Genomic DNA, 19556 nt, shown 5'->3' with positions numbered 1-19556 from the left:
AATAAATAATGCAAACCAAAGTTGTGCCTCTTGCAAAACATGTCATTTTCTAGTAGTAATGAGAATTCAGTAGTACACCGAATTAATGTGAGATAGAACCAGAGAGAATAGAATAAGTTCTATTCATTAGAATAAAATAAGTTCCATTCATTAGAATAGAATAAGTTCTATTCTCTCTATTCAGTTCTATTTCTCTCTGAAAGAAGCTAACCGGATCTATTTATCGATAAATATCCTCCAATAAACCATCAACAACTTCGGACACTATAGGCTATTGATGTATTTATTGCAAGATTCATAGTCCACATCATGAATATGAGTTGAGCGCTGTTAAGGTTTTGATCACGAGCTCCAATCTTTATAAACGACTTTGATATTAAAGGCCGGTTTCCGAGCTCGGGAGTTAGCTGAGTTCTAGCCTTTAAAAAGCTGGAGTCAGAAAATTGGCTTTCCGAAACGGGGCGTAGTTGTAGTAGTCATAGTCACGTTTAAATCAAATTTCGAAAAACTAGAAAATTGAACACAAAATAAAATAAAGAGAAAATAGTGTAAAGTTTCAGCTATTTTGAATTATTTAGCAATGTTTAATTTCGTGAAGGAAAAACGTTTCCAATTATAGAAATGAGAAAATGAAGATTGTTATAAATACTGCGACTACGCCCCGTTTCGGAAAGCCAATTTTCTAACTCCAGCTTTTTAAAGTCTAGAACTTAGCTAAATCCCGAGCTCGAAAACCGGCCCTAAATGTTGGAGATTTGGGATCTTGGGAGTGTAAAAGTATATTTAAGGAATCAATCTTATAAGAAGAAATCTGGTCAAGAAAAACTTATAATATGAATCATTTAATCGACATATTCACTGTTTATGAGCTCTTTTTATTTGGTCATCCTTCATAGTTAGTTTTCATATTTTATAATTAGACTATACTGACTTCTAAACTATTACATTGTGAATGTCCTCCATTCGAGCTAAATTCTGAAAACACAGCTGATAATTTCAATCGACCATATTAAAATTATATTAATTTTATAAATAATTTACTGTAATTAATGGATTCTTAATTGTACTCTATTGGGGCTGTATTTACTTTAAAGATAACTCACGTACTGTAGAAGTATTAAAATGGATTTCTAATTGCTTTTTATTTATTCTTAGTATCATTGAATTACTTGACTGACATGTGGAATATTTCAATTTCAATAAGAATATACTCATAAATCAATGCATTATTTATAAGATTACCAGAAATCATGATAGAATTTGTGAGCAGTACAGATAGTGGTCAATAACATTTGAAAATAATTTATAATAAAGTAAGAGAAAAAATAGCAGCGTGGAGCAGAGTATTTCGGAATTCACATAGAAGCAGCATGTAATATTTTGAGAAATCAGAATAGAACTACGAATACAACCATTCTAGAAACGCCAAAACATCCAGCAGAGAATATCGATAATGGATTGAATTCAGAGTTATTTATCCAAGTTAAATATCGGAAGAACTTCAAGCATCTAATCTACGTATTTGATCCTGAGAATATTTACTCGGTTACGGAATCACCTTCTGTATTCTAGGATGTATTCAATTATGCATGCGATTGAATGACAAACGTATAGAAATGCTAATACAGTATCATGGTGGAGAGGCTGCAGCTGAATATTCATTAGTGAGCTATTTGAATAGTCATGACATTGTTTGCTACATAGAGTTGATATAAATCAAAAAGAGCGTTCCTGATCATTTTATCTAATAAGTACTGTAGAGGTGGAAATGAGTACTCTAGTAGGTGTCAAATAGAATAGAATGACTGCCTCCATTTTTTTCTAGAGAGAAAAGTTAGGGCGCAGTCGGCCCTTTCTCTCACACTCAACTCTCAGTTACAATGTAGCGTAAGCTACGGGATTGCAAGCGTGGCTCTTTTAAAGGTACAACATGAGACGGTCTTGTGAGCTACCGCTACGATACTAGACCTATGTGGATGTTGATGTTAGAGGCCACTAACAATTTCAAATGATGTATGATATAAGTATGAGAAAGGATAAAAGATGTCAAGAATAAATTCGGAATATCTGCGTGAATGTGACTACACAAAACTAGAACAAATTAGACTACTTAACTAGTCACATCGATAACATTTCTTTCGTTAGTGATGTTGCTCTTAAAATCTCCAGAGACTTGTATGACTGTAATGGGAGAATAATGTTGAATGTGAATAAACCAGCCGTATTCTGAAACACTGGTTTAAAAACGCTGTTTTTAAGTGATTTTAAAGCTACTGTCTGTTAGAGGAGCTGATCTTAGATGAGCAGTCACCCATCGAACGGCTGAACCAAGAGCACTACACGTATCCAATTTCCGCAAGTAAAGACGATTCCTACTGTGATGACAACCATTTCTTCATTGATTAATAGTTAACGGTATTTTTTTTATTGGAAAATTGTTTTTAAGAGAGCATGGAACTTGTACAGTGTATAAAACAGGAGACTATTTAAAAAGAGGTCCTGTAGCTACAACTATAAAATTTTATAGAGTAGAAACGGATCGATATTGTCAGAACCACTGCTTTATCAACAAAATTTTAAGATACTAGTTTCGGTTGTTACACAATGATCAATTCTTAGTAGTCTGCACGCTTAAACATGGAACAGAAGAATATTAATTTAGTGACGATGAAGCCTTGCGATTGGCCGTTGGTTGCTGACCATTGAAGGTTAAGCTCTATTGTCATTGGCTGAGGAAAGAAACGCTTACAAGTCTTTCAAATATGGGCATGAAAACTTTTGAACAACAAATGAATAACTACTAAGAAGAAATAACCAACAAAAACAAATAGAAAGCATGACTAAAATGTAATATTATACAATTATTAATAAAACCAGCAAATACAAAAATAAGAGTAAAAACAAAGTAGATGATGTTGTTATCCTTGTATTTTTGTGTTTACCGGTTTTTACATAGCATGATATAATATAATTTCACTCATATTTTCCATTTAGTTTTGTTAGTTACTTAGTATTTTTTTAATTGATGTTGTAAAAGGGTTTTTATTTCCATATTTGTGGAACACTATGCATTTGTCTTGTCTCGACCACTGACAGAGCTCAAACTTGATTGGTCAACAATTAATGGCCAATCGTAGGGCTACATTTCAGGGCTTCATTTATATATTCTGCGGCTCAATTTTTGAGCTTTCACTTTACTAGAGATTGATAATGGTGTATCAACCGAATCTCCAAGTTGTGTCAATAAATCAGTGGTTTTGACAATATACAGTCATATTCACTCAATATGGATATCATATCACTACATCACCTTTACAATAACAAAAAAGTTCCATACATATATTTCATATTTCAGAATTCACATCTCTATAATTTGAGAAAAATTACACTTCATGATCTTATAGATTCACTAGACGGTAGTTTTAGAAGAAATTTCAAATTTGAATCCAGCCTCTCGAAGTAGGAACTCATAAATTCAAAATCTTCAAGAAAAGAATTTCTTGCCACGTCTTGTCAATTCACATTTATTTCGTTGCCAAATTCTATTTCCTGAAGTATCGGTTTATAGACACTGTTTTATTGGACTTTAACTGAGATGATTCGTTAACTCAGCAAGCTCAACAACTGTATACGAATTATATTTCCACCCAATAACGAAATTCCATCGTGAAACGAAAGGTCAAGTTCAGATTCTTTTACGAATGCATTGAATGTGTATTAGCGCATACAAGGAGATCAACTAATTGAGCCCGTCTTTAAACTGGTAAGATCGACTAAGTACAATCATCAATTCACTTCTCACTTTGACATCAATTAGAATCTCATCATTACGAATCCGTTTGGATGAATTCAAATTAATTGGTTAATCAACTAATAAACAATTTGTCAGGCAGTTAGCAGTTATTAGACAACAGGTTGTAATCGTGTAGAATTAATCAAACTCACCTGATTTGAGGCTTGTTTTCGGCAGATGTTAACTAACTAGATTATAGTTTTAGTCCAACAGCAGTTCTGAAAAAGATTAATTACAGTTGTTAGGCCCAATGTTCATTTGATAATATACGTTATACATCAAACTAAAGCCTATTATTTAGGAGAGTTGCTTTATTAAAGCTTAGTTAGTGACCGAATTTCATCCTATTACGAATCAATAAAGTTTTTTTACAGTAATAGATTAAAAAAAATCGCAGCATTAGGATACATATAGTGAGGTCCACGTTATAATGGCAATGGACAAAGATAAGTAAATAAATAAACAAATATAAATAAATAAATAAGTAAGAGAACAACGTTGCCGATCCTCAGTCTATGCCTACTATAGACGGTAGCTGATACAGGTATATTGATGAAATATTAACTGTTCATTCTCGTTTAAAATAATCAATTATATCTTATTGAGCAATAAATTATATTTTTTAATAATTTGATAATGAATTCTCATAATTAAGATGAAATATTTTGTTAATTAATTATAAATTCTTCATTGTTGAAAGACGATCTGGCAACAGAGCAAAGCGAGAAAGAAATGATGCTATACGCATTGTTGATAGACAAGGATAGTAATCAAACCATTGCTAATCAAACACTGCCATTATAAAGTGGACCTCACTAAAGGTCATTGGATAATAGATGATTCATTTAAATAGAAATCCATCCTGACGAATTCCCTTAATTGAACTACATCCATCTACTTGAGGATCAGCCGGATTAATCTGGACATTTTTCCGAATTTAAATTTTCATCTTTTGATCAATTTGAATAATCAAGAGTTTCTTTCACTGATTTGAGATGAGATGACTATCTCAACATTTCTAAATGAGTATCATCTATCTGTTATTTAAAAAAGAATACGGTAGTTGAGCATTCCTTTTTCGCACATGGACAAGTTTTCCCCTGCTAATCAGCTGGTGTGATTCAGACAATTCGGTGCTAGATCCACGTGGTTTGACCGGTCAAAAGGTCCTCATCAGCATCACTCAGGGCTTCCCTTTTTCTCAGACTTTTATTCCTACTTTGTATAAAATATTCTTTTTCTACCCATTATTATTATAATTTCCTGAAAATCCTTGCTTCTCAAAATTGTTCTTGTTTTACAAGCTTAATCGGTCTGGTGACGTTGGATTTCAAGGGTGAATTGGACCTCTGGTATTCATTCTGCAGTCAAACTCTGAATAGTTCTAGGACTAGGTCTTCATTCTGTAGTCAAATTGATTCATTTTATAGTCAATTTGTTCATTGACTTATAACGGATGGTCTAATATTGAAGACTTCCTCATCATCTAATAACGTTCAAAGCTAGTCATTTACGGATCAGCATTATTTCAATTATAAAATCATTTAAAAATTTGAAAAGTCCACTTGTCATCAAGAAAATATAATCCTGTTGCGGGTATAAGAGTTGTGATATCTTTGACACGAGTTTACAATGAATAGCATTTCATATACTCTGTTTCATTTTTCATTTACTTAACAATGAATGAATGCAGGTAATTATTATTTAACTGTATTGAGGACGTTCTCGAATTCTATCATGGTGTACTGATCAGCTAAATGACAAAGATTGATTGTTTGTTGAAATGATTTTACTATGCAACCAGTCCAAGAGTGAAGAAGAGATAAATGATGATGGGAAAGGAGAACAGATGGTTGAGATTTCGAATACAAAGAATCTTTATATGAGACTTAATCCAAGTTTGATCTTCAATTAGTTATAGAATTGGAATGGTGTTAATAATCTACAATCAACCATTGAGCTTTTATCACTGATGCGTAAAACCAAGCACTGCAAGTGATACATCAAGTGGATATTTATCTAGAGATAGTTATCTTGAAACATACATTCCCAAGAGAATAGCTGTCTGGGAGTTTCAAATAGAACAGAAAGCAGGAAAAATGACATGTAAATAAAATATTACTTGAAGAAAAACAGAACATTGAAACCTTTGGAAGAGCAATTTGTAGATCACTTAAACATATGACGTCTTCTAGGGAATTTTCAGATAAAATTATCCTGTCAGTTTAAACAAAATTAGACCAGTTAATTAACTACACCAACAAAATAGTAACGGTTCGCAGTATAGGATATCTTGTGTGGTCAGCAGCAGAAGGATGACACCTAGCAAAATTAACTCCTTACTTGGAAAGAGGTCTTTCAAGGTCTTAATGTTGAACGATTTTGTCAACTGCTCGGAAACTGTGGCAGGAAAATAAAATGAAAACACACTAGAATACTTTAAATGGAGAGCAGTCAGATTAGTTATTGGTGAGAAATAAATGGAAAAATAAAGATTTTCCATTGTATTAAAGAGTTCCGAGAGGATTCCAGTTGGATTTTCAACTTTTGAGTTCAAGTTGAATCTCCCATCTTTAGTTAGTGCTAACGACCGTAAAAATACAATACTACAAGTTGAAAACTGAAACATTCACTAAATCTGGATTAAAAAATTTATTTTTCTTTTTTATCATGTGTTATTATTCAAGATCTAAGATATGAATTGATCTTTCTTTTATATTATCCAATATTGAATCCAATTATGAAGCTGTCAAATGTACCAGACTGGAAATTCCTTCAAACTTCGAATACATTGTTTTTGAGAATACTTAAAAAATAAGTAACTTTTGAAGGAGCAACATTCTAATTTCTCCAACAGAGAAATAATTCAACCGCTTCATACATCTAGACTTCTTTGAATAATGCTATTTTTTCTGTTTCGATATGCAGAAGCTGATTCATTTGTACGAATCATTAGCTCTCGAATATAAATTCTCTTCCTCGAAAACAGCTGGAAAGAGATGTCTCAAAAACTTCCAATTTTAAAACTTTGAAGATTTGAATCATTACCTTATCTTCTTCGAAAACAGCTGGAAAGTGATGTCTCAAAAATTTAATAAAAAGTGGAGTAACTTCATAATAACTTCTATATTATTCCGTGTTTTTTTGTTTGTTACTCATTGTAAGCAATTTTGAACTTCACTTTGTTAAGTTCCTTGAGTGAAATTACTATCTCATTATAATATTGAAAATTTGAAATATGAACGCTCCAGGAGGTTTCCAACTCAAAGATGTCAGGTATCCCCATTGTCTCGATGTTTTCAACAAGGACTGAGAGCTCTAGGCCCTACATTGTTCCACGATCCTACATAATACATACATATCTCATCAAATTCGAATTCGATTTTGCGTCATTGAGCCTGAACAATGGGTTTCAATGTCTACACAGTGGTTCCCTATCTTTGAATATTCTCAAAAACAGAGTTCAAGCTTCTTGACTGTCATTGAACGTAGTAGAAGTCGTAAGATTCAAAATATCTTTAATAATATTCTATCAATTCCAAGCAGATTTATGTGATAGTATGATACGATAAACGTTTCAAGGCCAATGATTTGTGGATTCGTCGTTTGTTTACATTCGAGGGAAAATGGGTCATAAAAGCATTTAAAAGCTTCAGATTATAACATAGATAGATAACATCCATTTTGATAATATTCAAGTTTCAGTGGACTATCTCAGGTCTACAGTGAATAAAGCGTACTGTACTGAAATGGTAATTATTTTGGTCAATATTATTTCACATGTCTATATTTTTATTTTATGTTTTTTGTCATTCTTAGTGTCTTCTTTTCACCATCAGAATTAATCTCATGAAGAATAATTAGTCTGGTAAATTTTTGGGTACTGTTTATTTCTATTAATTAGTCGGTATATTTCTATAATTTATTAGTCTAGTAAATTTTAGGGTACTGTAATTTCTATTACAATTTAAATTTATGGTATTACAGTTTTTACCACTTCTCGATTGTTCTTCATGTTCTAATCAGTTTTTTTAGGAGCAAGTTTGAGATTCTTTTCAAGTTTAAAAATTTTCAATTTCTAATACAATATTTTTCTGTTAACAGTGATGATTTGGTGAAGTATTCTTATTTAATTTGGTTTTCAACTTTTCCAAATTCTAAATCCTAGTTTATATATATTTTGGACACAAAATTTAACAAAATCATGAAGTGTAAGCATAACCTATTTTTGGACAATTTCTATCTAAATTTGGGAAAGGAACAGTTTTGGGCTTCAAGCCTGTTGTTCCTTTCCCAATCATTCATAATTGAGAATGATAGCGTATGAATCAATGTATAAATAAATGAATAAATAAATAAATATTCTTTTCTTACTGTATTTTCTCACTGTTTTTGAACCAATACCTTCACAGCTCAGTCCAACGGCCTGCCTACTGATGTAGACTTCGCACCTTTTTCACCAAATCTTGATAAGTGTTAACAGATTATTACAGATTGATTATTTACAGATTTCGTTATTGTTACAGCTCCGAGAACTCTCTAAATCCCATATCACTGATTTTTAATAACACAAAACCGAAAAATATTTCAAATAAAGTTAATAAATGAGAAGAAACTGGATGAAGTAATTTCAATCTTTAATAGAAGTCATAAGTTGGAGATGTTTTTCTTCTGATTTGACTATTTCGACCGAGGCAGTGTTCCGTGGCTTTGAACAATAGTGAATATTTAGAATCTATACAATTGATGAACAATTAAACGATTGTGTAGTTCAAAGTTGATATTGTAGAGGCACTAAAATTTTAGTTAAGGTACTACTTGTATGAAAATGAATGCATATATGTGCAATTACTCTGAGAAAGTGTGAGAGTGAGATAGAACTAGCGAGGAAAGAAGTTATATTTTGATAATAAACAAGAACCTATCATTTATTCTTCAGATATGAATAATGGAGAGTTTTATCAGTTTCTAAACCACGTATTAAGTTGTCTTGATTTGTATTGGAATTGAAGTTCCGTAATTACGTATAAAAATCGAATTTAACCATTAAGAAATAATTTTATTTTGATTTTGAAACTTCTTTATTGTTTACATAAAAAGAACAATTTACTAAATATTATATTATCATTCAGAAATTATATTTTCATCATAAGAACAATAAAGCCCAAAGGTATATAACCTGTTTAATATATAATGTGTGTTATTGATAGCATAAATTGAATCTGTGAATAAAAATAAACTATAACATCTTATGGACCATGATTGAGCCACAAACACTCGAAACTGCACTTTGATGGTGAACTGGTGTAAAAACTACATTTCTTTATTATCACTCTTGCTTGAGCCTTGCAACATGTTGAATACCTTATCCCCTATAACATGGTAGGGGAATGGTATGGCTATACGTCAAGGTAGAGTTTCCATTTACTTAGGTGTCATGAACAATTGATAATTGAACGATTGTATAAATATAATTGATTGTATTGTAATTGATTCTACTATTAGTATTGAAACTACATATATATTTCTTAATTATAAATTCACTTCGCTTATATATATACTTGATTCGTATAAAAACAATATAAAAACTTTTAATACCCTTTTACTTTAAAGTGTTTAATAAAATAGTACTAGAAGTTTTTATATTGTTTTTATTCTCAATTATTATATTGGAAATATTAAATGAGATATGCTTCCAGTAATGTAAATTGAAGCAAGAACTGGATCAAACTATAGCTTGAAAATCTTATCAAACAGAAACTTTGAGACTAGAATTCAGAATCGATTATGAATTCTAATAGAAGAAAGTTGTGTGTTTTCATGAAAATTCGCAGTTGAAATCCCGGATTCTATTGATCCAGGGAACATTACATTTTGTAATCTACTGGGGAAACAGATTAAAAAAGGATATAAAAAATTGATTTGTCCAGAGTTTGTTGCAAATTCCCCAACAGTTGAGACGAAATCACAAACTCAGGGTCAGTGACAGTGACTGTGATTTCCGATTTGAAGAGACAAGAGCATCGGATCTTTCAAGAGGCACAACTTGTAATTAATGTTAAGCAGCTGGCAACCGAGCCGCAACTGGTGAACAAGATAATAAGGCTCGGCACTATAATTTGGTAGGTGCAGTATTAGAACCAGTTGGCAAAAAGTTGAGAGGGATGCGCATTCATGCAGTTGCGTGACTCACGAATTTCTCTAACTTGGGATGAATCAATTTAATTGGCTAAACATTTTGAATCTTCACATGAAGGAAGCGGCTAAACATTTTGATTCTTCACATAAATGAAGCTGTTGGCTCCGTGGTCGCTGATAAAGAGTTATAGCTCAGCTAAGATTGATCAACCCGATAAGTGTGCTTCTCTCGTTGGACGAGTGAGCACTTCAGGAGCCGGTTCAGCTCGATGTAATTTATTTTTGTAAATCACTTACCTTTTGCAAAATCTGTAAGCTCATGTAAATCATCATCCTTCCAATTACCCACACACAAGCCTAGAGTGTAAATGGGCATAAACTCAGCAAAAAAAGTGAACAAGCTAATAATTTGAATTTTGAAACCAGTAACCTAAGGCAAATATTCATTTATAACAGTGCCAAGCACGATATGATGACAACAGTTATTATAAACTGAAAATGTATAGCTTCTAAACATCATTGAAGCAATTCAAAAACATATCAACAAGATGTCATAAATCGAGAATAAAGGCGAATTCCCACTATAAATTGAAAATGTATAGCTTCTAAACATCATTGAAACAATTCAAAAACATATCAACAAGATGTCATGAATAGAGAATTAAGGCAGATTCCCACATGTCAGTATCATAGCCAGTGACCGGTACAGTGAAAAATATAATTCCCGTGAGTTCTTATTGGAATATTCCCACTCAAGTCGGTCGTACGAGTATGGATAGTCCCATTAGAACCTTTGGAAATAATACTCTCACTGTACCGGACACGTTCACTGATACTGATATGAGGGAATCCGTCAGAATAGTTCAATTTGAAATACGTTGCATAATTATGTGAAACCAAACAGAAGAACTATAAAAAATAGGAGCACAGTACTGTATTGAAGACTTCACTTCTAGGGTGAATTCACTGCTGGGAGAACGGGGTAGGTTATGCACTACGCAGTACTTGACAAGCCTGTTATTGACTTGCAATGTTATTCACATAAGGAATAAATTTATTGTGATATTATTTCTATTGGAACAATTATGATACTTGATCAACTGTTGATTTTTCTTCTAATTCCTTCACAATCTAGAATGCTTATGCTGATAAATTTAAATGCCTCCAGAGAGAGTCGTAAATTTAATAGAATTAATAGTTATTATTGAACATTATTTAATAATTAATAATTATTATTGGCATTTGAATAAATGTGATATCTGAATAGTTTCCATCTGTTTAATAGAATTAATGAATTTGATCAATTAATATAATGATAGCCTTAAGCCCTGCACACACATGCACATCGATTTTTGTTCGTACGATATTTTGCCATTCTTATGAATTCTATCAGATTGAACGGAACTTGACAAACATAATCTGTTTAATCTTATAGAATTTATAAGGACGGCAAAATATCGTACGAACAAAAATGGGTGTGTGGCTACCCATACCGTTTGAACCGTTTGGGCACGATCAGATTTCTCATAGAATTAGATCAAATACCTAATTAATTTATCTAATAAGATATAATATTAGATAATATTCCTACAAATCATGTCAAATAATTAACTTTATCACTGTTACAAAATATCAAAATAGTAGAAAACGTCCAATATTGTGCAATACATGAAGAGGTTTGATCGGATGTAGTCGTTTACTCCATCAAATTCAATTATGGAGAATAAAGATGAACTGTAGAAAATATTATTGTGTTTATTTGTGAATTGTAGGAATACCACAGGAATTACATCATTAAAATTCAAGCTATCCTTATTCGCTCTTTCGATATTGTTTGATATTATTTGACAAGACTTTTCAACTGTCCGTAGGTACTTGCCATGACTAGTTATTTAAATTTATTTTAAGAACTAATGTATCAGTTTAGAAATCGTAGAATAGAGATGTTGAAGCAAACACTACTTGACACTCATTAATCCATAGGATTATGGAAATTAGTTATAATTGTAACTAAATTAGTTGCATTAGTTAGCCGCCGATTGCAAATGACGGATTCTATCGACCATTTCGATGATACACGATAGCCAAGTTTCTGGTCAGTGAATAAAAAGAGTTGAACTCAAGGCTTCGCTATGCCTGGGGCGATATTTTTTCAAACCTTAGCTAATTCAAGCAAGCAGGTGTAGCCAGTGCAATAATTTGAATTCCTGCTTCCAGTCTGCTGTTTTATGGTGTCTCAAAGAATAATTTCAAAATTGACTCTCCCAATGAATGAGTGGGTATTTTATTTTTCTTTGCAAAAATTTTTAATTATACACCTCACCCTGGTGCGAATCTTGTTAGCTGAGAAGTCTATGATCACAATGCAGATAATTATTACTCAGCTCAATAAATGGTTCAGAAAAACTTGATCTATAGTGTGGGCGTAGCTGATAACTATTCTATCCAACAATACAAAACAAAAACTCTAAGATCAAAAATGTTCAGATGTCACAAAGATAAGCTTTTGAGCTCCCTTATTCCCTATAATTTCGAATATTTCATGTGACAGGAATATCAGAACTCATAGAAAACCAATGGATGTTTTGCAGAGATCAACGTCAAAGCAAACTATTTGACAACATTTCATTATTAACGATTTATTTTCGTATTAATAATAATTTCAATAAAATATTTAATGTTCATGTTCCTAAGCTGTATTGAGGAGCTGGATAGAGGAGCTTCTGTTTATAGTCACCTTTCCAATATCAAGATGCTTTTATGACTATCATGTCTAGTGGAACAGAATATTGAAATTTTTTGTTATATTGTAATAAATAAAAATATAAAAAACTATTATATAAGATCAAGTCAATCTTAGTGATGCTTCATCATATGAAATGTTTGAAACGATGGCTTTGTGAAACGTTTCAAGTGTTGAATCAACTCAATATGATTTTCTAATTGAGTCAGTTCATCCAGGTATCTTCCAGATAGTAATTTGAGATTGATTATAAAAATTCTGAATCTAAATCATCATTTTAAAATGATTAAATATTGAAATGAAACATCATGCTTTATGCAATATTGGTTGTTGATGAATAGTCCAGTTCAATTCTATTCCTTCATAGGAATTGGAACATCAACAACATGGAAACTGGTAAGGTCTCCTTCAACAAAAAAACTTTTTCATCCACCCTGAAAATGGTAAAATAAGCATTTAACCCTTCCCAGTAAATTTCAACCGTATTTCTATTGAGGAAACATTTCGAGGTGTGTTACATTATTATCATAGCTAGGATGTAGTAATACAGTATGATAGTAAGAACTCAGTTTCATTTTGCTTACTCATTTCATGTGCTATTTGTCTGCTATTCGGTTGTGAATTATGAATCTTAGTCTGGCATTCCTTGCATGAATGAAGACGCTGTTTTAAACTTTTCAAAGCGATAATATTTCTTTAAAAATACCGTATGTTACGGAGATTTTAACAGTTTTTTTTACTATTTCTCATACAACAATACAGCATGCAGTTTTTACTAATTAATTTATTCATTTTTGCCTGTTTTAAGGAAACTGTTTGTCTCTATAAACAATGGGAACAGTACGACGAGTAATTGGAGAAAGAGGTCACTAGTTTATGTGGCTCTTCCTACTCAAAAAATATATAAGGTAAGGTGAACAGTTGAATGTTTTTATCCGGATCGTTAACCTTCAGAATTCAGATTGGCTCTACTCCCAGAATGAAGTAGTTTCCTTTTTTTATCTCCTCAGTCATCTATTCTTACATAACAAATCAGAGATGAGAAGAGACAGCAATATTTTATTCTACATTATAATTCATTGATCAATGTCATAACTTAGCTTTTTGATTTCTCTTTCAATTAACTTACATATTGATTCGTTTCATCCATTTTCGTTGCTCGGTTTCTCTCACAAAACCAGCTAATTTATCACTCTAACACCATTTTTTCCGTTTTTAAATTTCTCTCAATCAACTAAAATCAGATTATTCATTTAAATGATAATCAAGTTTCTATTTAGGCGGAGCTTTGTAGACTTTCAACGGCATTAAACAACTCGACGATTTTCTCAAGCTGTTCAACCATTTTCTATCTATCAAATTTGATAATTTTCTATTGATAGCAGCTTTTTTGCTGAGTGTGATGCCCACATGAGCTTCAGTCTTGTGCGTGGATGATGCAGGTTTTCCCCCCGCCATTTTTCCAAGTGGTTTTTGAGGGTGCAGAAATAAGTATCATGACCTTGGCATTCGAGAATGATGCTCTCAAATTCTGTTTTTGATTGAAAACTTGAACAATTTTCCGGGTGAGGGTAGTAGAAAGGGGGGGATACGACTACCCGAACCGACCACCCAATGGTCAGAGTAGCTCGGACCCTCTCCCCTGAGATCAGAGTAGCGCCTGAGATGATGATGAGAGATGAGTGAACCTACAGCTTTAGGTGGGTTCTGAACCACCGGAAGGCGGATTGAAACACATCAATGATAGTCGGCTAATTAAGTGGTCAACCTTATGCACAACAGTAGTAGCAGGCGCATCAATCTCAACAAGGCACTTGAGCGTTGAACTGTTGAACACTGTCTCTATACATCAACAAAAATGCAACAGCGTTATTGTTAGCACTGGAACCTCTTTTTCAAACGTTTTCTTTTCATGAGATGGCTTACAAGACAGTTGAATGGGTAAAACTGGGATATCAAAGAAAAGTTTCCAGACTGTTTGGGAAAATGATCCTGTAATATTGTTGTATTGATCGTGTGCAATTATGTTTTTTTTCATTTTCTGGGAGAAAAGTTCCTTGTTTGACCTGAACATTCTTTCTCCAGTTGTCAGTGCCCAAGAAAGGGAAAGATTTTGGTCATCCCTTAAAACTGTATCATATGAAAGTTGGTGACTTGAAATATCAGCGCTCAGCCTTATTGAATTGGCACTGGCAAGTCAAGTTGTGTTTCTTGTAACGTATGAATATGATTTTCTTCATCTCAATAAATAATGTTATAATACTTTTCAAATGCGTGTAAGCTCATTTCATATACTAAAGTGCAGCCTTCATTTCTTTCGACTTCATATAACAAAACTGTCTTTACAACATTATCCTCATAGTTCATAAATATATTTGATACGCCAAATAAGCTACATCGTGGCAAGTTTTACTAAAATGGAAAAAATGCGTTCATCGTAGGAACTACGAAAAAATGTGTCAGATCAAATGTTAAGCGTTTAGATCAAACGTTGAATGTATCTATGACACTTAGATCCCAGCTAGAGATATTCAGCTCAGTTTTCACTAATTCATTTTCCAAATTCTTAAGATTCAAAAATCATAACAATGCTTGAGAAAGAAACAACAGGCTTCACCCGAAACAACATAAACATGTAAAACATCACGTAGCGCGTGTAGCCATTCCAACGAGCCATTACTAAGGAATTCAAATTAGTCACATTTTCATACAAAACTCATTCACTGTGGAAGTAGCTTCCTCAGACAGTAGAAATTTCGTCTCCTAAATGTCTCAATAAAATTGTGATGAAATATGGAAATCGTATTCTGTGAGCCTTAACGGTGAATTTTAAATTTTCTCATACCGACTTCCATCTCCTCAAATATATAGATAGGTAAGTAGCATATACATAAATATATTTACTGTATTTGTATATTAATAAGTATTTTAATATACAGGAGAAAGACGTTCACGCGAGGAGATGTTTCCTGATATATGACCTTGATAATACTTCCAGACAATATAGCAAACGAACGTGTGTTTGACCTGCATTTAGAAACTTGTAAGTCGAAGCAAGTTCAAGGTGGAAGCAAGTTCTATCCCTCAGTACAAGAAATTCATAATATCAGAGTAAAAGTTGTGATTCAATCAGAGATTACAGGTTTATCATGAATACGATCATTATACAACTTTAGTAGTACACGAAAATTAGTGGTCGGGAGTAAACATTATTAGATACATGATTCTTCGTTACATTGAGCGTAATAGTACTACTCAAATCGCTATATTATTAGGTAATAAGTGTATCGATTTTTATTCGCGATAACTTTGTGAAAAGTTTCAAGGTCACGGACAATTTTTATGTGTGCTCTTGTTTACATTCATCAAGAATAGTGGCATCGTTACTGATCATAATATAGGATTATATTTCATATTTGGTGATGTTTTATCATACATAATTAGTTTATTCGACCTTAATTATTTTCAATTCATGAATTGCGAATTCTTAGGTATTTTATTATTATGATTATTCTAATATTATGTGGCTTTAATGATTAAATTATGTTACCTACCTTATTTTATGAGTTGTTATTGAGTCGCTTTGAGACATTATTTTATAATGTCGTATAAACTAATAGTAACGAATTAAATCATAAAATAAGGTAGCTATATTGAAAGCTGATATTGAAATAGCCTAATAGAATAATCATAATAATAGAATACCTACAAATTCATAATGCATGAATTGAAAATAATTATTGTCGAAATAACTAATTATGATTTTTAATGTTATCGAATGGTGGAGTTCGGAGACAGCCTACACTTTTTTCAATGTCACAGTATATGTGTCTTGGTAATAATTCAGGATTGAAAACGGTAGGTTATGCAATCGTTTTGTAGTACTTATTCTCTTTAATAAATTAAAGTTAATGTATTAAACCGTAATTTTATGGTGGATTCACTGAAATGAGTATGATTAGGCCTATATTGGAACGAGCGATTTTTTCTTCTTTCTTGATATCCATAGAAAAATAGCAATGTTATTCAGTTCAGAGAAATAATGATAGAAGAGACATCATCATCCTCTATGGACTCTATTTCAGAGCCTGGTGTTCGAGAAAGTAGAATAAAATAGAATAGTACAGGAATTAAATAGAAAATTTATAAAAATTACCATTCAATTTATAAGGTCTACATTCAATGTAGATCTAGATACCGTATTATGAATACTATTGTAGGCATCAATATAGACATAATAATTCAGGTAATACTATGATAATGTAGGCGAATTTCTCTTATTATCGGAAGAAAGCATATTCATTAATTATTCATGTTAGCACATAGATGAGAAAACATCATTTAAAACAAAATCTCGATTAACGTGTAACTTATATCGATCGTGATACCATGATAGAAGTTTATCACAAATCGATAAAGTGATTTTAAGTTACACTCTATCAGATTGGATTAGACATTCAGATTAGAAATGAAACATGTATTCACTGAATTATAAAATTTCGTATGATCATGAAAAGCGATATTCTTTGAAACAGTGCGGGGCTGAATAATTTGGATAGGGGAGGGGGGTCAAGTCTTTTATTTGGAAAATGAGCTGACAAATTTCTATTTGATTTGAGAATCTGGTGCATACTTATCTGATAAAATTGATAATTGTTTCGGATGTAATTTTACTGCATACTACAGACAATTCTTCAATTCACACATTACCTACAATAGATCTTAGTTGAAACTCTATTGTTTTCACAATGGCAACGCTAACTTGAAATATGTATTGATCAGTATAACAAGATTGGTGAACAAATACTCGAATTAGATCAAAAATTAGTCACCTAAATGAAACAAACTCATAATATCACTTTCATATTCAACGCTAAGTACAATTTCTTCTTAGTAGATTTCAAGTAGATTCAATACCAAGTGAGATCTTCAATTATTACGAAACAATGATTGGATACCTACATTGATTTGAATAAACAAAGGGCAAAACAGAGAATTCTCATTTTAAGGTTATTCCCTCAATTTATTACAAGTTCAAGTGCGAGTCTTCAATATTGATTACTGAAAACCGAACGGATCAATGATATTACGATTCTCAATAATTTTCCATTCTTACACATTGAGTCAAAAGATATTGAGATCAATTGAAATGTAGTAGTATACAGTGCAGAGTTTGTTTGATCAGGGGGTGCACACCATACAAATAAACAGTTGTGTAGTTTTAAATGAATTATTCTCAACGACAGTATCTAAATGATGAACAGTTTTAGAAATAAGCTCCAGCCTATGTTTGGAACGAATTTAAATTTGTTAGCATACAGTGGACCTTAAGGGTTGAATATTAGCTAGGGTTTGTATTTATTAACATTTGAATAATTTTCAGGTTGAATATAAATAAAATATTTCAATAATAGTGTATGAATCTGAACTGCATTGATAAATGTAGAAAAATCGATGCCGGTAAATTTTAAAATTTGGTGACACAGATTTAATTTGGGGTAGTGTGGGATTGTTAAAGCAATGAGGGGCAAATCACAGGGAGGGTGAATTCGATGATAAATTTTGAAAATATTTATTGAAAACTGATTAAAAATTAAAGCGAAATACCTTTTGATCAGCTGCTCATGACGATGTTACAAGCGAATCCTATTTGGTAACAGATCGACGCAAGCTAGTCAGTCCCCCGTATCAGTTATCGTTTACCAACTAACGCCACATTGCTTTCAATATAGTATATATAGAGGGGCGGGGAAGCGCCTCAACGTCGCCCCTGGTGGGGAGTCCGACCTCTTGTGAACTGACCTTCAGCACTCAGCAGCCAGGTATTCTCCCATCTACAGAAATCCCCAACTTCGCACCACAATGGGTAATCAGCACACACTCCTCAATGCTCATTGTGGTATCTAGTGCAATTAAATAGTTCGCTACCCAAAAATCGAATCGATAGTGGAAGATATATCAATTAATTAGTCGAAATGGAAACGGTAAAGCAGAAAAGTGTATCGATTGTTTTGGTAGGTGAAAGGTGGATTTGAATCGACAAAATTGAAAGAGAATTGAAATGGGAAATGGAGTGGGAATGTGGAAATGGAATATGGATTATAGATTGAAAACGGATTGGAAATATAGAGATTATGCTAAGACTGTGAAAGTTTTAATTCATTGATTATTTTTGTAGAAGGAAGATTGATTGGTTTTGAAAATTGGGAATAAAATTATTTTCCTCTAATGAATTTATGAATTGAATCATCGTTTAGATGTGACAAAATTGAAATGGAAAATGTTGTGGGAATGGAATATTATTATTATTAAACGAAAATCCAAATTAAATGTAGTAATTCACCCCGAAGACTTCTGCTACAGCGAAAAATTGACGATAGGGTAAATAGCTAGATGGAAGTTCGATGAGCGCTACTATTCAAAAATTATTTGTCAGCCCGGGAACTGACAAATAACTTTTGAATAGTAGCGCTCATCGAATTCTTCGGGGTGAATTACAGCTTTTATTTTTGATTTTCGTTTAATAATAATTAATTCATTAGCATTTGAATAATTGCAATATCTCAGTAATTTCCATCTGTGGAATGGAATATGGATTATAAATTGAAAACGGATTGGAAATATAGAGATGATGCAAAGGCTGTGAAAATTTTAATTTATTAATAATTTTTGTAGAAGGAAGATTGATTGGTTTTGTAAATTGGGGAAAAAACTATTATCATTTTATTTTCCTCTAATGAATGTATGAATCGAATTACTATTTAGATGTGGGTAGGGATACAAAGCTTTTGGAGAACGAACTGCAAAATACAAATATAAATTAATGGTTTTATCAAGAAAGTACAGAGGAAATATATCGATTGTTTTGGAAGAAGCCAATAA

The 19556-nt window shown here is 32.2% G+C and overlaps 1 protein-coding gene across 1 annotated transcript in view; it reads right to left on the bottom strand.

Moving 5' to 3' along the window:
* LOC111045257 (glucose dehydrogenase [FAD, quinone]) overlaps nucleotides 1-18410 on the bottom strand; it is a 57283-nt gene extending 38873 nt beyond the window's left edge. The window contains exons 1-2 of the mRNA XM_022330626.2: nucleotides 18282-18410; nucleotides 3946-4011 (exon numbers count right to left, since the gene is read on the bottom strand). The gene's annotated coding sequence lies outside the window, so the exon portion shown is untranslated. The remainder of the gene's footprint in view (nucleotides 1-3945; nucleotides 4012-18281) is intronic.
* Nucleotides 18411-19556: the final 1146 nt, after the last annotated feature.

The sequence above is a fragment of the Nilaparvata lugens genome, chromosome X, assembly GCF_014356525.2.
Source record: "Nilaparvata lugens isolate BPH chromosome X, ASM1435652v1, whole genome shotgun sequence".
Taxonomy (NCBI): domain Eukaryota; kingdom Metazoa; phylum Arthropoda; class Insecta; order Hemiptera; family Delphacidae; genus Nilaparvata; species Nilaparvata lugens.
The sequence above is the reverse complement of the archived record's forward strand: the minus strand, read 5'-3'. Positions and strand labels throughout refer to the sequence as shown.